This window comes from Rhinopithecus bieti, unplaced genomic scaffold (assembly GCF_001698545.2).
Source record: "Rhinopithecus bieti isolate Rb0 unplaced genomic scaffold, ASM169854v2 scaffold_62034, whole genome shotgun sequence".
Lineage (NCBI taxonomy): Eukaryota > Metazoa > Chordata > Mammalia > Primates > Cercopithecidae > Rhinopithecus > Rhinopithecus bieti.
The window spans coordinates 1,289,537-1,312,349 of record NW_016823752.1 but is presented as its reverse complement, the minus strand read 5'-3'; positions in this window follow the sequence as shown (position 1 = coordinate 1,312,349).

The following is a 22,813-nucleotide window of genomic DNA, read 5'->3' as shown; positions in this document are numbered from 1 at the left end:
GAACTTCTTAGGGGAGAGCCAGATATTGTTACACGGAGACCATGACATTTTCTCATTACATAAACAAAACTGGCCAAGAAAAAATGTGTATTCTTCTTCCTCTATTTCAATTAAGATTGCCCGTTGTGTTGTACATGGGCTCAGCTCCTATTTGTTTGGCTATTAGTGTAGTAGTTCTACTATTTTTTTGTGATTTTCTCAACCAACACAAGGACACCTTTGAAGCAGTAATAACGTCACCGTTTCCATTTGAAGCTTGAGGTTAGAGGACACTCAAAATCAGGTTTGATCAATAGCATACTAATGAAGATTAAAAGTGATTTTGGTTTCTTAGGAAGCTATTGGAACAATTTATCATAGCCAGTCAGGTAGTCAATACAAACAAGACTTACTGGAGAAAATAATCACTAGCGTAGGTAATAAAATTTAATTGATTTACATTTATTATTAAAAAATGAATGTATAATTTGTCAGAGTTAAATATTTATAGCTCCAGTTTTAAAAAATTGATCTCTATGCTTTGTACGTGTAAGCTACACAGACAGGTATACTCAATGTTGTTTCAAATGATGCCAGAAAACAGCTGCATGTGGGTTACTCTAATAGATGATGGTGAAGGTTTTCTATTTTCCTAATTTTATTGTTGTTTTAAATTTTAAACTTAAGTTGTACCTATATATATTTTCTTTTTTTTCTTTTGAGGCGGAGTCTGGCTCTGTCGCCCGGGCTGGAGTGCAGTGGCCAGATCTCAGCTCACTGCAAGCTCCGCCTCCCAGGTTCACGCCATTCTCCTGCCTCAGCCTCCCGAGTAGCTGGGACTACAGGCGCCGCCACCTCACCTGGCTAGTGTTTTGTATTTTTTAGTAGAGACGGGGTTTCACCGTGTTAGCCAGGATGGTTTCGATCTCCTGACCTCGTGATCCGCCCGTCTCGGCCTCCCAAAGTGCTGGGATTACAGGCTTGAGCCACCGCGCCCGGCTCTTTTCTTTTCATTTTATTTAAAAATAGCTTACTGTAAATGTAATGTGTGAACGTTAAGTAGAGAGTTTAATTGTGTAGCCTTGGAGTTGCGGCATTTCCACATGGAGGGAGAAGTTGGAGAATAATATTCACAATTAAAGTGTATTCCACGTGCCAGGGAATTTCCTATAGTCACCTCACTTTCTGTACTATCCCATTTTACCAGAAGGAAACAAAGATTCAAAAAAAGTTAAGTAATTTGCCTTCAAAACCCATAGAGAACATCTACAACAAAACCAAATGACAAACTATTTCCACAGGCCCCAAAATGTGAGCAGGTGGGGACAGTCACCAACTGAAAAGTCCTCCTAGTATCAGCATCTGTGTCCAAAACCAGGGGGCACCTTGCAGCCTCGAGAGCGGAGGAGGCCTCAGCAGCCGGGGTACGGCCTGAAAGGCAGCGCAGCACATGGAACAGAAGCACAAACCATCATGGGGGCTGCAGATTCTGATTTTACTAAGAGACGGCAGTTGGCCCTTGGTAAACTCTGGAGGGGCAAGGTGCCTGGACCCCATAAACAGTTGAAAGGTTCCTTCCCGAGCGGAGCTCTATTCTGGGGGAAAAGTGCTGAGATTGGAAGCAAATCAAGCAGGATAGAGACACTAAGAGCAAAGGAAAAGAAAGCCCAGACCACAGTGATGGAAAACAGAGGAGGCTCATCTCAGAAAGTATGAGGTCATCTTTTCACTCACTTTGTGGACAACAGAAGTAACAGAAGATGGACCTCTCTGACAGCAAGTTAGATTTCTTAGGTAAAATGAGCCAGTTCCTAGAAAAACAGAAACTGCTAAAAGAGACTCAAAAATAAATGGAAAATCAAGTAGACTTACAACAAATAGAGGTTTAATTGGTAATTAAAACTTTTCTGCAAAGAAAAGCCCAGGCTCACATGGCTTAACTTGTAAATTCTACCAAACATTTGAAGAAGAAGAATACCAAACCTTCACAAATTCTTTCAGAAAGAAAGAAAGAAAGAGAGAGAGAAGGAAGGAAGGAAGGAAGGAAGGAAGGAAGGAAGGAAGGAAAGAAAGAAAAGAAAGAAAGAGAGAAAGAAAAAAATAGAAGAGGAAGAAACAATCTAACTCATCCCATGAGGTCAGTATCATCCTGACACCAAAACCAGACTGACTTGTAATCAAAGGAAGAGAAAACTACAGGCCAATATCCTCAATGAATATCAATGCAAAATCATCAAAAAAAATACTAGCAAACCAAATCCAGCAACATCGAAAAAAGATTATATGACACAGCCGAGTGGGATTTATCTCAAGAATGCAAGGGCGGTTCAATACACAAAAATCAATGTAACACAACACTTCCAAAGAGTACAGGACAAAAACCACGTGGTCATCTCAATAGGCACAGAAAAAGCATTTGAGAAAATCCAACACCCCTTCAGAATAAAGCACCTAAAAAGCTGGGAATAGAAGAGAATTTCCTCAGCCTGGCAAGGGGCATCTACAGAAAAGCCACAGTTACAGAGAAGAATCTGAGTGCTTTCCCTATAGCTCAGGAGTAGAAGGAGGAGGTCTGCTCTCCTGTTTCTATTTAATGTTGTAATGGAGGCTCTAGATAAAAGTTAGTACAGAATAAGAAGAGAATGAAAGACAGAGAGAAAGAAAGGCAAGGTCTCCATGCTGGAAATGAAGAAGTGAAATTATTTCTGTCTGAAATTTCAGAAGAACAGTGCAGACCGAGGCAGAGTGGGGGCAGTGCAAGTGGAGCAGGGTTGGCCAGGAGCTGGTAATGATGGATGCACTTTTCCTCTGATTTTTTATATGCTTAAAATTGTATGCAACCTTTGGCCAGGTGCAGTGGCTCAGACCTGTAATCCCAGCACTTTGGGAGGCTGAGGCAGATCGCCTGAGGTCAGGAGTTCGAGATCAGCCCGGCCAACATGGCAAAACCCTGTCTCTACTAAAAACACAAAAATTAGCCTGGCATGGTGGTGCATAACACCTGTAATCCCTGCTACTTGGGAGACTGAGGCAGGAGAATCACTTGAACCTGGGAGGCAGATATTGCAGTGAGCCGAGATCACGCCACTGCACTCCGGTCTGGGTGACAGAGACTCTGTCTCAAAAAACAAAAACAAACTTTCATGTAACTTTTAAATAAAAGTTAATATTGAAAGATGTTTTTAAAGGAATAATACACATTCTCAGAAAACTCAGAGATTTCTAAATGAAAAGAGAAACCATGCCACTTTTTCCTTGTTTTTTTTTTTTTTTTTTTTTTTTTGAGGCAGGTCAGCCCCAGTTCATGATTGCGGTCTAAAGCTATTGGCTAATTTTACACAAATCAGAACCCATTAACTTTTCATTTAATCCAAGTCTATCACAAAATATCTAGTCAAATATTTACTGATTTTATTTTATTAATAGGGAAAAACCCAACAGTCCATGCTCATAACCAACAGGTATGTAGAGATGTAAGCTGTTTCAACTGTTTTCCCCGTCATTCTTCCTTACGGAACATAAATAATTCACAAATCCAGTCCCTCTCCTCTTCCCCTAATTAACCTGTAATTAACCCAATGAATTCTTTAAGAACTCGGTTCGATGCCACTCTTCTGGGGGTTGGCTTCCCAGCGCTTCCTGGCTGGGTCTCAAGCCTCTGCCACAGGGAGGAGGCTCCTTCTTTTCCCCAGTGTCTCACTCAGGGGGTTGCCGCATGCTCCTTTGTAAGATCAGGTGGCCGCGGTGGGGCTCCCTTACTGGCCTGTGTCTGTCCTTATTCGGCCAAGGGCTGTTCCTGGCACACACAGGACAAGGGATGAGCCTGGCAGGGCTGAGTGAGAAGATGTGAGAAGGGATGGATAAAGAGACAAACCAACTGACATTGTTACTCGCCAATGCCCCACCTGTCGTTATTGTACACCACATAACATACACAAAGGAAGTTTCCATGTTTTTCAGTATCTTCTTAATACCTTAATAAAGTGCATCAAACTTAGCCATTTAAACTTATTTATTTGGTTTATGATCCCTCTGTTTTTAATCTTTTAATATTTCTGTATACTCGATAGCATACTTCCCTTCGATCATTTTATACTTTTATCAAAGTAAAATTCTAAGCCAGGCACGATGACTCACACCTGTAATCCCAGCACTTTAGAAGGCTGACGCGGGCAGATCACCTGAGCTCAGGAGTTTGAGACCAGCCTGACCAACATGGTGATACCCTGTCTCTATTAAAAATACAAAAATTAGCCTGGCATGGTGGTGGGCACCTGTAATCCCGGCTACTCAGGAGGCTGAGGTAGAAGAATCTCTTGAACCCAGGAGGCAGAGGTTAAGGTGAGCCGAGATCGTGCTGTTGCACTGCAGCCTGGGTGATAGAGTGAGACTCCATGTCAAAAAAAAAAAAAAAAAAAGTAAAATTTTACTTGGCCAGAACCATTATTAGGTTGTTTTTCTTTTTTTAATATCATGGTTTAATTAATTAAATTGGCCCCTTCCAAAAGGAAGCTTATTAAAACATTTAATAGAACCTTAAAGAAAATCCTCACTTGTTGTATTTATTTTGTTAAATTGGTTCGAATTTAAGAAATCCTCCCTGAAGGTTGACTTTACTTACAGAATGTCAGTAGATTTACCAGGAAAACACTTGTACTGTCATGATGTGAGTGAACCCCAGAAGATGAGGATGCTTCATAATTAATGCCTCCAGCTCTTAACATATGCAGCCATCTGCGCTCTCCCCTGCGCAGTCTGCTGGTTTGTTAATAATGCATTCACGTTTGTCTGTAGCCCATACGAGTTGTATGACAGGAGAGATCAGAAAACACAATCCATTTCACCCAGTCTAAGTTGCCAGTCGGGTGGATAACAGGTCAGTTTATTATTAGCTGTAGTTTCAGGTGAGAGTGACATGACTCAAAATAATGTGACTAAACTAAGAGAAGAACATGTAATCTGCCCTCAGACAGACAGTGCAGAGGCCAGCAGCCCAGTCCTTAGGATCCCAGCCTCCATCCAGCTCACCTTGCTTTGAAGACAACACCACCACTGTCCCAGCCCTCAGTGACAGGAGAGCAGATGGGGTCACCCTGGCTCCTGCCTGGGAACCCTTGTTCTACCCCGGCCTCTGCTGCATTTCCTGGGTAATTCACTCTCCATCCAGGCTCCTGTCAGAGAAGGCCCTGGTGCTGTCATTGCCAAGTTTTTTCTTTTTTTCTTTTCTTTTTTTTTTTTTTTGAGGCGGAGTCTCGCTCTGTCACCCAGGCTGGAGTATAGTGACGCGACGTTGGCTCACTGCAACCTCTGCCTCATGAGTTCAAGCGATTCTCCTGCTTCAGCCTCCCAAGTAGCTGAGATTACAGGCACGCACCACCATGCCCAGCTAATTTTGTATTTTCAGTAGAGACGTGGTTCACCATGCTGGCCAGGCTGGTCTCGAACTCCTGACCTTAGGTGATCTGCCTGCCTCGGCCTCCCAAAGTGCTGGGATTACAGGCATGAGCCACCGTGCCCAGCCCCCTCAATATAGTCTCAGTAGATGAGCAGTCCTAGTTCCCAGATCAGATGGGAGAGCTGTAAGACCAGGTCCAAGTTGCCCTGTGCTGTGAGGAAGAGCCGTGACTGTTCCACTGAGGCTTGAGAGATGACCTTGGAGTGGAGAGGGTTAGAGGGCAGGCCAAGGGTTGTCGGATCACAGTAGGAAGTGAAGTTGGCACGATTCCAGTTGCCATCAACTCCCTGCTGGCATGTAATCTGCATGCAGGTTGGAGTCATCAGAAACCAGAACCTTCTCTGATAGAAAACAGGGAAAGCACTGAGCACCCGTCTTGTTGACAGTGCTGTCCAGGGCTCACTCCTGAAGAGGCTGTGAGATCCAGGGGTACGTGTGATCTTCTGGCTGGGGAGGTACCAAGGCCACAGACTCCGACCCCTGTGCAGAACCATGTACTCCCCGGCCAGGCTTGGTGCGCTGGAGGGAATGAAAATAAAGAACCTCTTAAAATTTAGTTGGAGAAATAATAAAATATCATTTTCCATAGTCAAACAGAATAGGATGAAATAACAGCAAACACTTCTCTGACACAGTTCCGAGAGCCTTGTGTATATGAATTTGTGCAATCCCATAGTCATCCAATGAGGCGAGGACTGTCATTGTCCCTGTTTCACAGACAACGGGCCGAGGGCTCCTCTAGCTTTCCCACGCCTCACAGCTGGTACGTGCAAACCCAGGGCTTGAGCCCCAGCAGTGTGGCTCGGGTCTGCTGCACTGACCCATGTCCGAGTTGTTACGTGCACAAGGGATGTTACAGACATTTATGAGACACACACGGCGGTGGCTGTTATACATTATCACTGGGGAGCTGAATCCATCACGGGTCCCAGTTACAAGCAACTGAAACGAATCATGCTATTGCTATTTTTTTTTTTTTTTTTTTTTTTTTTTTTTTTTTTGGAGACAAGTCTCACTCTGTCTGTCGCACAGGCTGGAGTACAGTGGTGCGATCTCGGCTCACTGCAACCTCCACCTCCCGGGTTAAAGCGATTCTCCTGCCTCAGCCTCCCGAGTAGCTGGGATTACAGGCACCTGCCACCATGCCAGTCGATTTTTGTATTTTTAGTAGAGACGGGGTTTCATCATGTTGACCAGGCTGGTCTCAAACTCCTGACCTCAGATGATCTGTCCGTCTTGGCCTCCCAAAGTGCTGGGATTGCAGGTGTGGGCCACTGCGCCTGGCTGAATCATGCTATCTTAGGAGTCAGAGGCAATCAACTGAAAGGCTCACAGAATTGAAGGAGGCCAGAAAGCCAGGATGAGAAGTGGCTCAGAAAATTACCGAGAGAGGTTGAGGGGCGGGAGCTGCAGCCCGGTCTGGCTGGGTCTGAACTGCAAACGTTCCTTTGGGTCCCTGGTCCAAGAATAACTAACATCCGTGTGCTTTGGTCCAACACCACACACTGGCTGTCCCAGGGAACAGAAAGAGGAGCCTCTCTCCTCACATTCCTTGTAGTTAAAGACCATACCTTGCCCGTTCCGCACCAAATGGTTCCCTCCCATATCAGGTGCCAAAGAGGGGGTGCACGAGGAATAGCCGCTCACCTGAAGCAGTAAGGGGCGAGTGGCTGTTGGAACGATCCTCTGTCCAAGGCCATGCACAGTGGCACCTCCAGGAGGGAGAGCAAGGCTGTAGAGACAGGCATGGGTGCCTGCTGAGAAAGCTGGCAAAGCTGGAGGCCCAGAAACCATCCCACGTCCCCCAGCAGGCCCCACCAAGAGGGGGAACCTGAGGCCAGCCTCCACAGGCAGAGGGAACGTGATACACAGTTGATGTGTTGCGGAAGCAGCTGGGGTGAACAGGGAGGACATGGAAGACACCAAGAGATGTGTCCCAGTGCCCCACAGCCTGGAGGCTCACATCTGCAACAGGGATGACTGTCAGGGTCTGTAATCCCAGCATTTTGGGAGGCCAAGTGCTCATGGAACAGAAGCACAAACCAGCACGGGGGCTGCAAAACACAGTGCTTTGCAAAAAACGGTGGCGACGTGAACGTCCCTCCACTGAAGGAATTCACAAAAGCAGTGCAAGAGACCATCATAGCATCAAAAAATTACAGGTCTAGCACTCTGTCTAGCAGAGAGAGTGCTGGAAGACCACACCATGTGCCACAGGATACCTGTCTGTGTTTCTCTCTCTCTCTCTCTTTTTTCTTTTTTTAGATGGAGTCTTTCTTTCTCTTTTTTTTTCTTTTTTGAGATGGAGTCTTTTTTCTTTCTCTTTCTCTCTTTTTTTTGAGATGGAGTCTTTCTTTCTTCTTTCTTTCTCTCTTTATTTCCTTTTTCTCTCTCTTTCTCTCTCTCCTTTTTGAGATGAAGTTTCTTTCCTCTCTCTCTCTCTCTCTCCCTCTCTCTCTCTTTCTTAAGACTCTCGCTCTGTCCCTTAGGCTGGAGTTCAGTGGTGTGATCTCGGCTCACTGCAACCTCTGCCTCCTGGGTTCAAGAGATTCTCCTGTCTCAGCCTCTCGAGTAGCTGGGATTACAGGCACCCACCACCATGCCCAGCTAATTTTTGTATTTTTAGTAGAGATGGGGTTTCCCCATGTTGCCCAGGCTAGTCTCAAACTCCTGAGCTCTGGTGATCTGCCCACCTTGGCCTCCCAAAGTGCTGGAATTACAGGTATTAGCCACCACGCCCGGACCCTGTATTAGTTTCTTTTTGCTGTATAGCAAATGATCCCAGGCTTAGGTGCTTAAAACCATACACATTTCTCACTCTTTGTTTCCATGGGTCAAGAGTCTGCATGTGACCAGCTGGGTCCTCTAACTGGGGCCTCACAAGGCTGAAGTCAAGGTGCTGCTGGGCCAGGTGCTCATCTGAAGGTCAAGGTCACCTTCCAAGCTTACTGGCTGTTGGCAGCATTCAGTTCCTCGTGCTTGTGGGACTGAGGCCCCTGTTTCCTGCTGCTGCCTGCTGGGACCTGCCCTCAGTTACTGGAGGCCCCTCTGCTCCCTCTCATGTGGCTCCCCGCAAAGCATGGCGGTTTGCTCCCTCAAGGCCAACAGGAGCACATCTCTGCAGCCTCGAATCTCTCTGACTTTCCCTATCTTGTATCCAGTTCCACCCAAGATAACCTTCCCTTTGACTAGCTCAAAGTTGACTGATTAGGGATCTTAATTCCACTGAAGAATTCCTTCATCTTTACAAGAGAATGTAACCTGATCAGGGGAGGCACATCAGCCTCTGTTCCCACCGAGGAGAGGGGATTGCAGTGGAGCCCCCCAGCATGGGCTGGGAATGTTGTGAGCCCTATCAGAACTGTCTCCTGAAGTCCTGGAGACAGAAGCAGCTCAGGAACGAGGGGAGCACTGTAGCGCTGAGTCTACAGGGTGGATGAGGTGGAAGATGTTCCAGGGGGATGAGACAGCAATGCTGAGAAAGGAAGGAAATCTGGATGAATACGTAGAGGTTGGCCAGATTGAGAGACTGTGACAACCAGTTGGAGAAGTTTGTATTTCATGCTATAAAAAGCAACCAAATCTAGTTAATATACCCTAAGTTGGGTAATAGGATCAGATTCTTTACAGTAAAGCTTACAAAAGTAAAATTATTTTATAATTGTATTATAGCAAACAACAGGGTTTAAAATGGTCCCTTAAAATGAGCCTTAAAAATAAGCAGCCACTTAATACTCATTTGGGTCCAAAAGCCACAAAGCTATTGACATTTTCTTTATGCTGAGGAAGTCTTGGTGGTATCGATTCTCATACAGCAGAGATCAAGATGAACATCTTGTACCTCCTCTTCCCCACCTGCCTCTAAAGCAAACCCTGATCTGATGACATTGTCATGAGGCCTGCTCGCCCTCAGCAGCTTCCTAGTGTGCCCTGGGTGTGGGCATCCAGTGCCAATAAATGAAGGAAAACGGGCAGACTGGGAGAGGTAGGAGCAGGCGGGAGGAACGGAAGTGGGGAGGGAGGGAGGCGGAGAAAGTCAGCTTAAGGGAAAAGTGGGACATCTGGTCACACCAGGGTTCAGGGAGTGGCAAGAGGTTCTGAGCCCTGCCCGCTACTGACCCGAGGCTCACACGGCCTCACCAGCCTCGCATCAGTCACGGTTCCGAGTCCTCAGGAATAACAACAATTAAAAGAGTTAATTTAAAAAAATTTTTCCATTGTAATGTATATGGAATTCTGAACAATGGAAAATCAGAGCCCAAACAGGTGATAAAGAGGTTCATTAAGAGCCTTGCGAACCTGAGAGCACATCCAGAATCCCCCTCTTACTTACATCTGCGAAAGACACAAGCTCCGGCCAGTCTCCCGCAGACACTCCCACATCCCCCATCACGCAATGTGATGTACTCACCACGACCGCAGGCCTGCTCCTCTGCTTCCCATCACTTCACCCATCCCGTTCAGCAGATACTCCCCTTGAAGAGCTGGAAAAAATGGGTGTTTAGGAAAGGCCTTGAAGATAGAAATGAATGCAAATGCTCTTGTTATTTTTTTATTTTTACTTTTTTTGAAATGGAGTCTTGCTCTGTCGCCCAAGCTGGAGTGCAGTGGCCGGATCTCAGCTCACTGCAAGCTCCGCCTCCCGGGTTCACGCCATTCTCCTGCCTCAGCCTCCCGAGTAGCTGGGACTACAGGCGCCCACCACTGCACCCGGCTAGTTTTTTGTATTTTTAGTAGAGACAGGGTTTCACCGTGTTAGCCAGGATGGTCTCAATCTCCTGACCTCGTGATCCGCCCGTCTTGGCCTCCCAAAGTGCTGGGATTACAGGCTTGAGCCACCGCGCCCGGCCAATGCTGTTGTTATGAATAATATTTCAAAGTGGGCACACGGAACTCGATGACATTTTAATTTAATTTGATTTGATTAGTCGGGGCAAAAGACTTTTATTTTATCGCCAAAGGCTGAAGGCACGTCAGGTACACAGACTGCAGCACGGTTTGCTCAGGGTGTCGGGTTCTGGCTGACGATGTGTGCCCAAAACCTTTCTCACGGCTTCTGAAAGTAGATTGAAGGAAGTGGAGCACCGTAGCCTCTCTGGTTGCAGAGACTCTCCAGGCGTTTTCTTTTCATGTGAGATGTCACACTAACCCAAGCACGATAATTTTACTACTTCCTGCTAAGCTAGTCCAGAGACTGATCATTTCTATCCAAAATGGGCAAGCCTCCCTTCCTTTGTATTTCAGATTGAAGAACAGGAGAAAATGTTCAGAAAATGGTTTATAGTGGAAAGGTACTGGTTTAAACTTAACCTACTTGCTGTTTGAAACAAATTCTTTTAGTTAAAGTGAAATTCTCTGTGTAAAATATCATTTTAAGAAATTTTCATAATGCATTTTGCTTTTTTAAAGTTTTGTATTTAGTAAAATGCAAAAAGTCTAATCCTTCTGAAGACTCCCTTATTACATCTCCTCACACACCCACTTGTACTCACACCCCCGATCCAAAGGTTCATGGGGATACTTTGTTATGTAATTTTGTTGTCAATGTGATTCATAGGTTTTCGGTTTTGCTGTCTAGTTGCTCTGTTTTAATTTTGGGATTTAGAAAGATTAAACGCTATGCCACCACCACCTTTCACTTTGAACATTTTGAAGACAAATATTTCCTACTTGTGACTAACATACCCAGCCAAATTATCCATCACTATAGGGTCAGAAAAATATTTTAACTGTTGATGTTTCATGCACCCTTTCCCAGGAAGCTACTACAGAATACATTCCACTAAATTAAACAGATAAATCAAGGAGGAAGACATCATGGAATGCAGAAAATAAGGGCTTATGAGAGAGGTAGAGGGAATTCCTGACATCTGTAAAGTGCAGCCTGAGTATAGAAGTATGCAACAAGTTTAGAAAGTCACCATCAGATTGGGGCAGGATGCCAAAGGGTGACAGGAGGGATGTCTCCAGAAAAAAAAAAATAGAATGGCACTGACAAATATGAGTGTATGGCTGTGAACTAGTAGAAAGTATACAGAAAGCTAAGAAAATGAGGCGGGGCACAGTGGCTCATGCCTGTAATCCCAGCACTTTGGGAGACTGAGGCAGGAGGATCACTTGAGGTTAGGAGTTCGAGACCAGCCTGGCCAACATGGTGAAACCCCGTCTCTACTAAAAATACAAAAATTAGCTGGGCATGGTGGTGGGCCCCTGTAATCCCAGCTACTCAGGAGGCTGAGGCAGGAGAATCGCTTGAACCAGGGAGGCAGAGGTTGCAGTGAACTGAGATGGCACCACTGCACTCCAGCCTGGGCAACAAAGCGAGACTCTGTCTCAAAAAAGAAAGCTAAGAAAATGAAAGATGGAGGCGATGATTGTCTTCAAGGAAAAAAGGTCGTATAAGAAAGAAGATGCAGTGGGCCGGGCGTGGTGGCTCACGCCTGTAATCCCGGCACTTTGGGAGGCTGAGGCGGGTGGATCACGAGGTCAGGAGATCGATGATCATCCTGGCTAACACGGTGAAACCCCGTCCTACTAAGAAATACACAAAAAAAAAAAAAAAAAAAAATTAGGCCGGGGCGTGTGGCGGCGCCGTAGCCAGCTACTCGGGAGGCCCTCCTGAGACAGGAGAAATGGCGGAAGCGCCAGGAGGCCTAGGGCCTTGGCAGTGAGGGCAGAGATCGCGCCCACCGCAGCTCGCAGCCTGGGCCTACAGAGTGAGACTCTGTCTCAAAAAAAAAAAAAAAAAAGAGGCCGCAGCCGGGGGGCCCCTCAGCCTATAATCCCAGCCTTTGGGAGGCCGAGACGGGCGGATCACGAGGTCAGGAGATGCGAGAGCCATCCTGGCTAATATGGTGAAACCCCGTCTCTATAAAAAAATACACAAAACTAGCCGGCGTCGAGGTGGCGGGCCCGCCTGTAGAACGCAGTCTACTCCGGAGGCTGAGGGCAGGAGAATGGCATAAACGGGCGGGAGGCCCCGGAGCTTGCAGTGAGGCCCTGAGATCTGGCCAGCTGCACTCCCAGCTGGTGAACCAGAGCGAGACTCCGTCTCAAAAAAAAAAAAAAAAAAAAAAAGAAAGAAAGAAAGAAAGAAGATGCAGTGAAAATGCATGAACACAGGGGCGGCATGTAGCACACGCACTGACATGCAGCTACGATCATGTAATCTTGTTACCGTCACAGGCAGGGATTGAACGGAGACCCGTGTAGCCTCTGCGGGGACACATGCAGTAGAAAGAGGTAGAGAGGTAGGAGCACGAATGAGCTAAATACTTATCTTCCCATGTAACTGGTGCTGTTGAAATTTTCAAAATTATGCTATAAGCATATGATTTGGAAATATGGACACAATAAAGGTAGAGGAGCAAAGAGCTATGAGTGATTCTCTGCAGGGGGTTCCGGAGTGGGCGATGGCAAGGACATCGGGTTATTCTTACGGCCGGGTAGCGCTATTTTCTTTTAAAACTATGCAAATGTGGCCGGCCACGTGGCTCATGCCTGTAATCCCAGCACTTTGAGAGGCCAAGGCGTATGGATCACCTGAGGTCAGGAGTTCGAGACCAGCCTGACAACATGGTGAAGCCCTGTCTCTACTGAAAACACAACATTACCGGGTGTGGTGGTGCATGCCTGTAATCCCAGCTACTCGGGAGGCTGAGGCAGGAGAACCACTTAAACCCAGGAAGTGGAGACTGCAGTGAGCCAAGATCATGCCACTGCATTCTAGCCTGAGCGATACATTGAGACTCCAATAAAAAAAAACAAAAAAACAAAAGGCAAATGCATTTCTTTGGCTAAAATTAAAGTTTTGACAAAGTTTCATTGTACTAGAGAAAATAAACTCTTGGTGTACCCCTGTAGGATTACACAGAAGAAAACCAACCATTCGATGCCTTTCTTCTTCCATTCCCAATCAGAAGGTTATTTCTGACCCACTGAAATATTACCTACAAAGAAGATGAGAGCCTCCTGCAGCAGTCTCGAGTGGTCTGAGAGCTGAACCCAGGTTTGAGGCCTATCTCCAGGTGGTCCTGAATATCCGTGCATCCCGGGACCTTGTTAGGAGGAACTCACCAGAGGCGTCCTGGGTTGCTCAATGCAGAGACTCTTACCCAGGGTGTCAGCCTCTGAAAGATACACGTGCCTGGGCCTCTTCCCTGAAGATGGACCCAGCAGATCTGGAGGGAGGCCCCTGTGATGCACCCTGTGATGAGCTGCTGATCCGAGCTGCGTGGAACCTCAGTGGGGTTGTGAGCTATCAGGAACCTGCTGCTGGACTGCAGCGACCAGGAGAATACGGGTTCTGTGCATCCGACAGCGGGGACCAAGCAGAAAGGAAAAACCCTTGCTGAGCAGACTGTGCACTGGGCAGCCTGCTGGCCACTTTATACAGATTCTGTCAATTCAGCTGGGGTCTCTCTGCTCCCTGATACTAACCACGCCCACCAGACCATCTTACCTCCAGCTGGAAGAAGAGGTGGACCTGGGCCAGGGCCTTCTTCCCTGGATGAGGTGGTGAAAATCAGGGAGACCCAGCAGGACGGGTGAGAGGAGTGTGCTTGGGGAAGGTGGCCCCTAGTGCCTGGCCTCAGGCAAAGTCGTTTTCTGTGGATCCAAGAACTAGGTGGCGTGATTGTGCCCAGTTTACAGACAGGCAAGCAGGGGCCTCGGCAGGCTAAGGCATTGCTGCAGGATGCACCGTGTCCTCCCCTGACCGCAGAGCCGGTGTTTTCAATTCCTTCATTCCACCTTAGCAAGATGGGCCTTGCGGGGGAAGTGGGAAGTGAGGGAGAAGCAGGTGTGTGCCAGAGACCAAGGACACCCACTGTGGGTTCCAGCTGTCCTGCGGTGGGTCAGGCCAGCAGACTGCAGGGACGGGGCTGGGAATGGCTGTGATTAGGAGACAGGTGATCCAGCCAGAAGCCTGTGGTGGCCTTGGGATCTAGCTGGCCCGGGCATGATTCCTGCCTTCACTGTCTTCAAGTAGTGGGATTTTGGACGTAGGTTTCCTCATCAGAAAAACCGGAGCAGTGGAGCCCCGCACTCGTGCTGCCGTCTGTTTACAGAAGTACACAGGGGTGGGTGTGAGATTCCTGGCACATGGCCAGGTCTCCAGCGTCAGCTTCCATCTCCTCCTTAAAGTGATCCAAGCTGAAGCATGCACTGGTGCAGCCTGTATGACGACATTCAACGTGGTGAGGTTGTGAGCTGCCAACACAACTATGGCGGCATCAGAGTTCTTCTTCACGTATGTCACTAAGACAGAAACTCGTCTCATCAATGTTGTTTTGTTTTTGTTGTTGAGACAGGGTCTTGCTCTGTAGCCCAGGCTGGAGCGCAGTGGCATGATCACAGCTCACTGCAGCCTCAACCTTCTGGGCTCAGGTGATCCTCCCACCTCAGCCTGCTGCGTAGCGGGCACCACAGGTGTGAGCCAACACGTCCAGCTAATTTTTTATTTTTTGTAGAGACCAAGGTCTTCCTATGCTGCCTAGGCTGGTTTCGAATTCCTGGGCTCAAGTGATCTGCCTGCCTCGGCCTTGCAAAGCGCTGGGATTTCAGATGTGAGCTACCATGCCTGGCTTTTTTTTGTTTGTTTTGTTTTTTGTTTTGAGACGGAGTCTCGCTCTGTCACACAGGCTGGAGTGCAGTGGGGCAATCTGGGCTCACTGAAACCTCTGCCTCTCAGGTTCAAGCCATTCTCATGCCTCAGCCTCCTGAGTAGCTGGGATTACAGGTACACGCTACCACACCCGGCTAAAAAATATATATACATATACATATATATATTTGTACTTTTAGTAGAGACACGGTTTCACTATGTTGATCAGGCTGGTCTTGAACTCCTGACTGGTTTTCTTTTTTAAGAGCTTTCTTCTTCATGAGCTCTGTCTTCTGAAACGGAACTCAGAATAATTGAATATTAACATAAAAAGTTATCTCTGGTTCTGGAAACACTTTTTTTCTTTTTCTTTTAAAATTTTAACCATGTTAAGTGCACGGTTCAGTGGCATGAAGTATTAGACATTCACACCGTGGTACAAGCACCGCCATCTATTCCAGGACTTTTATATCATCCCAAACTGAAACTCCGTCCCCATTAAATACTTACTGTCCAATCCTCCCTTACCCCAGCCCCTGTCAAGCCCCATTCTATCACACTTTCTGTCTCTATGGATTTTACCTTTCTGGGGACCTCATATCAGTGGAATCTTACAGTATTTGCCCCTTTAGGCTGGCTTCACTTAGTAGCATACAAAACCATTACATTTTTTACACACTTTTTTGGCTTTTTGAGCAGACTGAGATAATTTCCAGTTGTCTAAGAATATTTAAGTATTCTTATAAGTTACAATAGCTGAAAAACATTTTAAGAGAAACCATTTTATCCTTCTGTTTGAAAAAGTGAATGGGTGGCCGGGTGTGGTGCCTCACGCCTGTAATCCCAGCACTTTGGGAGGCAGATCACGAGGTCAGGAATTCGAGATCAGCCTGGCCAACATGGTGAAACCCTGTCTCTACTAAAAATACAAAAATTAGCCAGGCGTGGAGGCGGGCGCCTGTAATCCCAGCGACTCAGGAGGCTGAGGCAGGAGAATTGCTTGAACCTGGGAGGCGGAGGTTGCAGTGAGCCGAGACCGCATCATTGACCTCCAGTCTGGGGACAGAGCAAGACCAAAGGGGTGAGTTTTCAGTTTTCTAGAAAGTAAACGGTTTAGTTTTACCTTTAAAAGTAAAAAGTTAGGTTTTCATAAATTGAACATTCATTAAAGTGATGTTATGTAATATTCAAGCAACTTGCTTGAGCAAAGGTGCAAATTACTTTGAATAATGCTAAATTTCTAATTATCATCCACCTCTTATTTCAGATACCCTATCATCTTTACTTTGTTGGAGAGGAGCTGTAATAGTCTATGTTAAAGTTACTGTTCAGACAAAGGATTCCAACAAATTGCTTTCATTACTTTATTGGTAATTTTAAGCACTACGAGGAACTTAGTTGTTTTTTTCTGGAAGAAAACTGGAATTAAAATCATTGATCCTTTAGAGAAATAGAACAAAGGAGAAGGGAGTGTACAAAATAAATAAGAAAAGAATTCTTAGCATACTTTCCTTTCCTGCATTCTCACTAAGAAATAAAAAGTAAATGGGACATTGAGAAGCAAAATTAATGCTGATTAGGCTCGCTTTGGGACAAGCAACCACTTTGCATGATTACCCATTGTTAGGTGTGAAACGGAGCCAGTGATCGCTCATTTTTGAAGAGAAAAGACTTGGAGACCTTGGCTCATCCAGACTCGTTCCTGACCTGCATCTGAACACCTGAAGGAAGAAACTTTAAGAAGAAAGACTTCAAGTGACAGAGGAGACAAAAGTCTCAAAGGTGCAGAATTCAAGAACGCATGGCGACTCGAGATGGGTGTGAAAGTGACAAATAGATCCCCTGACAGCTAAACCCAGGCACGTCCAGGAATCCCGGGATGCGGTGCAAGTTTTCATGGCAGAGCTCACACCGGCATTGTGTGGAAGATGAAATGTTGTTATGCTTTGAGATTGGCACTCATGCTATTCATTAAGAAGTACAATGAAATTTAACGTATTCCATTTTTGACACCAATGTAATGACCAAATTAAACTAGATTTTCAAAAACAATCAGAGGCCCTGCCCTGCAAACTCCTCCTGGGCTGGGGAGATGTGGGTCCAGTTAGTGGCGACTCCATCTTGGGTGCTGATCCACTATGCTGACTTCAGACCAGCGCCAGTCTCCTGAGCGCCTCCCAACTCCTATGTGATTTCCTGTCCCTAGTGTGTAAACACGTCGGCCTTGATGTGATTACACCACACCTACCACTCTGCCTGTTCTGAAGGGCTGCCTTTAATTGTCCTGCAAAGAGCACTTACACCTCTTCCCTAGGGCACAGAAGCCCTGGGTCTGGGGTGACAGGTACAGAGACCTACCTATCCTCCAGCCACCCAAGACCATGCTTCTGTCTGTAAATTCCCCCAATAAAACACCCTTTACTAACAAATGTGATTGATCTGGCTTATTCCTTGGTTTCTTGGCTCCTTCAGCATTTGGGGGTCGTGTTGCATATGTGGCCCTTTCCTGGAACAGCAGACAATGTTCTACGTCACGTTCCAGGACAAATACCCTGGCAGAGCGTGGCAGATGATCTCAGGGGGCTTTTGAGCAGGACCTCACTCTCTGCAGCTCTCCTTCACGGTGACAGAAGTCTGGCGGGATGGATGGCCTTGCATGGGGCACTTTTCAGTCTGCGAGTTCTCATGCCTTATGCTCTTCCTTTATTCTGTTAACGCTCATCGGCTAAAATAGCAGTTTATGTATAACTAATTCTTTTAGCATCTGTTGAGCACCATGCTATGCCTAAGGAGAGAAAGACTGATAACTGATGGTAATTGATCATCCAACAGGTTCACATTCAGGTGGGAGACAGACATTTAGATGAGTCTGAAACCTGCTATGCTGGGAGCTTTTACAAAAGCTTGGATCTCACTCCAAACCAACTGAGTCAAAGTGTCTGGGAGAAACGTGCCCGGGGAAGTACTATTTTATTAGTGGTATTATTTGAGACAATCTCACTCTGTCACCCAGGCTGCAGTGCAGTGGCATGATCAGAACTCATTGCAGCCTCAGCCTCTTGGGCTCAAGCAATCCTCCTACCTCAGCTTCCTGAGTAGGTGGGACTACAGGTGTGGGCCACCACACCCAGCTAATTTTATTTTTTATGTGTGTTTTTTTGTAGAGATGGGGTCTTGCTAGGTTGCCTAATCGTCCCACCTTGGCCTCTCAAAGTGCTGGAAGTACAGTTGTGAGCCAACATGCCCAGCCTGGGGAAGTGCTATTGGTTAAAAAAAATTCCCTAACTGAGTTTAATCTATAACCAGGGTTTAGAAATACTGCTGTGCAAAAATAACAACGCTTTACTAAGTGGTGCCATTAGGAATGCTAAGGGGGGAGTGATTAATGATAACCAAGCCGGAACCCAGGCAGGTGTAGGGAGAGATGGCATCTGAGAGTGACTAAGAGGGGGCCAAACACGGGGTGGGGCAGAAGATTCCAGAACAAGGGAGCAGGGAGGTTAGAGAATGGCCTGTGGAGGGGCAGAAAGTGAAGTTTCTGCCATTGAAGAACTCTAGGGGCTGGGCGTGGTGGCTCATGCCTGTAATCCCAGCACTTTGGGAGGCCGAGGCAGGTGGATCACCTGGGGTCAGGAGTTCAAGATCAGCCTGGGCAACATGGCAAAACCCCATCTCTTATCAAAAATACAAAAATTAGCCAGGTGTGGTGGCAGGTGCCTGTAATCCCAGCTACTGGGGAGGCCGAGGCAGTAGAATCGCCTGAACCTGGGGAGTGGAGGTTGCGTTGAGCTGGGATTGCACCATTGCTCTCCAGGCTGGGAGACAGAGCGAGACTCTGTCTCAAAAAAAAAAAAAAAAAAAAAAAAGAACTTTAGGACCAATCCCTGGGGAGATGGTCACCTATGTAATTCTGGACCTGTGGGGATAGCAACTCAAGAGACGCGTGGACAGCATGGGCCAATAACTTGGAGGAGTAAGGCTGTTTGCCCTCGGAGGCCCAGCTTGAGTCACTACCTTCAGGTAACAGCTCTTTCTAGCACCAAAATGACACTCATGAATAATTCACACTTCCTGGTTCTGTGTCTACAGCAATCAGCTCTGGCTTTAGGTTTGTTGTTTCGGGTCTCGGTGCAATAATTCTTTTGAACTGTCTTTACAGGAAGACCTCATTTTTTTGCCCCCATGCCCTTATTTCCCTCCAGTTTTTTTCACTTAAGGGCCAATGAATCCAAGATTTCTTTGGAAAGAAAGGAGGAGGGAGGAATGGAGGATGGGTGTTTATGAGTCTGTGTGTAGGTGAGGGTGTGGCCAGGGTGTCGCCTGAAGCACCCATTTGCAAACCCAAAATTTCAAGTCTTGGGGTTGGCTTCCTAACTGTTGCCTCCTCCTCATTCATTCCATCCCTCCAGCACTGTGAAGCAGCTGTGCTGGTAGTCGGTCTGGGGTAGGTCCTGGTTACCTAAGGCTAAGACAATTTCATTCACCTTGGACACTTACTAGTTTGGTGATGCGCACTGACCTCGGGCGTAGGCCGATCATCTCAGGGACTCTGCTACCCGCGTGATGGACTGGCCAGGAGTGGGCACATGACTTAGCTGGTCCATCACTGTGAAGTCTCTCTTGCTTGGATGTGAAGGAAGAAACTTGGAGGCCCTGGAGTTTTTGGCAGTCATTTCACTTTTGAACTCACTGTGATGGGCACCAATACATTACATTATCGTTGAGTCAGTCTATGGTAGATTATTCCCAAAGATAATCCCCCATAAATTCCCTGCATGATAATCCCTCATAAGGATTAGAAGGAATTCTCATAATCCCTCATAAGGATCCCTGTCTGTACATGGGATCCTCCCATTAATAAGTGAAATCTATGTCCTTATCTCTTGAATCTAGTGGACTTGGAATTTATATTCACCAACAGAACAAGGTAGAAGTCATATTCTCAGACTTCCAAACCCAGGCCTTACAGGCTGTATAGTGTCCACATTGACCCTCCTGGGTTGCCATGTAAACACTCAGGCTAGACCATTGAATGATGAGAAGCCAGAGAGAGAGACAGCAAGGCCGGCCTGTCCCCAGTGTTTTATCACCCAAGCTGAGATCCCAGCTATGTGATTAGAGCCACAGGAACCTTCCAGCCCCAGCTGAGCCCCCAGAAGAATGCAGCTGCAGGAGAATCCCAGCCAACACCAGGTGGAGCAGAAGCACCATCTCGCCAATTCCACAGGGTCCCGAGAGATGGGAACCCCCTCACTGTTGTTTCAGCTCCTGCACTCGCGGTCACTCATGACACAGCCAAAAATAACTGACTCACAGGGTGTCTTAGTCTGCTCAGGCTGCTGTAACAAAATCCTTTAGATGGCTATTCATACACACAGAAGTTTGCTTCCCACAGTTCTGAAGGCTGAGAAATCCAAGATCAAGGTTCCAGCAGATCTAGCATCTGAGAAAAGTTCTCTCCCTCATGTTCTCAAGGCCTCTTCTAAGCGTCTTCATATGGCAGAAAGGGCAAGCAGGCTCCCAAAAACCTGTTTTAAAGGTCACTAATCCCATTCCTAATCACCTCACAAGGCCCCCACCTCTTAATATTTGGGATTAGTGATTAGGTCTTTGGGATTAGATTTCCACATGTGAATTTGGGAGGACACTTTCAAACCATAGCACAGGGTGAGTTGGACTTTGTTTTTTAATAGTTCTGATGATTTTTTTTCCTTAGACTTACCACGGAGATGCTGACATGTGTTAGAAAATACAGCTCATGTGGTTTAAATGAAGACATCTCTCATAGCAGGAAATTCCAGGTGAGGGCAGCAGGATTTTGGTGAATTGCCTGATTGTGCCGAGGACTCCTGCTCTTCTCATCTTCCCAGGCGGCCAGAGTGAAGATGCTCTTCCGGCCACCTTCTCTCGTGGGTGCAAAGGGCTGTGGAGCACCAGGCATTGCATCCAGACAGGGAATGCAACATCCGCCAGGGAAAAAGGAGCATTTCCTCTTTATGTTCCTGTAGGAGTGAGAAAACCTTGGCCAGACAACCCCCAGCAGGCTTCCTGTTGGGACTCATTGACTTGAGCTTGTTTGAAGCCAATCATTGGAAAGAGAAATGGAGCTACCAAGATTTTCTCAAAAGAGACAGAGTTTACCCTTAGCCACACAGAGGGTGGATACCTGAGCCAGCAAGGATAGAGAGGGCATGGCTGCTGCCCTGTAGTATTCGCCACAGAATGAAAAATAATTCGCATTTACCATTGAAAAAAGCAGACACTCCTGACAGGCAGGCAGCCTTGATATAGTGCCTTATACAACCTCTGTTTGCGCCTCGACCCCAATCCCACAGTCACAGTTTATAAGGTGGAAGTTTAGTCAAAATCCGGCTCCAGCAGTCAGGCTTCTTGCAGGAAACCGAAGGTGTTCTTGGGAGGGGATTGGAAGGGAGTTTGATGAAGGGACTGTTTGTTGCGGTGAGGTCATGCTTCAAGGATCCTTCAAAGGGTGCTGCTATTTAGGGACCAGAAACAATGGCAGACCGACAACATGTTTCACCCTAAGAGGCTTGGGGACAGGGATAAGTTCTGTTCGTAGAGCCTGGAGGAGTTATGCAATGGAACGGGCACCCAGGAAGAATCTTGGCCGCAGAGGTAAACCAACACTGGCGGATGTAGGGGCAGGCGGGAAGGAGGGGGGAGGAGGAGGCCCCTGCCTCTCTCCTACCTGGTCTGCAGCAGGTGCCCCTGTGGGTGAAGATCCACTGAGGGGGACCACCAGCTTCCTGAGCTCAGGGCAGGCCGGAGCAGGACAGGCTGGGATGGAAAATGGAGAATCGGTGACTTGGACGACAAGAAATGGGAGCCGTTTACTGTTTAGTCACTACGATTACTGTTCACTAGTACTCATTTCTACTCGTCTAAAAGGTGGCCAACACCATTTCTTTTCCGCAAGCACTCGGGAGAACATTCATATTCAACTGCATTCCTAAGACCCAGACGGGGCAGCCTTCTCCACAGGCACCAAAAGGTGTTGCCTGTCTGGTTTCATCAGTGATTATCTATGGCAGTAAGACAGGAAGTTGGAAACCAAGTACCTCAATTAAGTCAAGGCTGGGTGGATTTAGAGAACAAAGTGCTTGTTCCCCGGGCCAGGCCACCCTAGGGAAAACAGAGGCATTCTCTGGGATGGACATGGTAGCGCTTGTGTGGTAAATACTTCTCAGCCCAGTTCAAAGCCAGCAGCATTAAGGACACGCCACGGGGAGCTGGAGACCAGGCGAAGCTGAACTCCTCTGTGGTTCACCAACCCCTCAGGCCACCTAAGTGTCTTCCGCTGTCGCAGCTTTGGGGCCAGAGGACCAGAGGCCAGGCCCTGGAAGCCACTGGGTTTCGGAACCAGGGGCAGCCACCTGCAGAGCAGGAAAAGCCGGCGGGTCGGCGGCGCCACGTTCCGGGGCGAAACCCAGCTTCGGCTTGGATCTCCCACCCGGCCGGACTCCCGCTCTCTCCCCGCGGCCCCCTCCCACACTTCCACCTCGCCCCGCGATCTCACTGCTCCATCGAGGCTTCCGGGAGGAGGAGAAAAGTTTTCCCTCAGGAACCCGCGAAGGAAGCCCTGGGACCCTGGCTGAGACTCCGGGTTCCCCCAGTGCGGAGCCCCTTTCCCGCCGCGCCCCGCGCCTGCGCCCCGGGAGGCGGAAGCAACAGGGGTTCCTCCCCGCGGCCTCTGACCTCTGCCCTCTACCCCCAGGGTCTGGGGCCCGGGCCGAGGCGTGAGGGGCAGGGCTGGC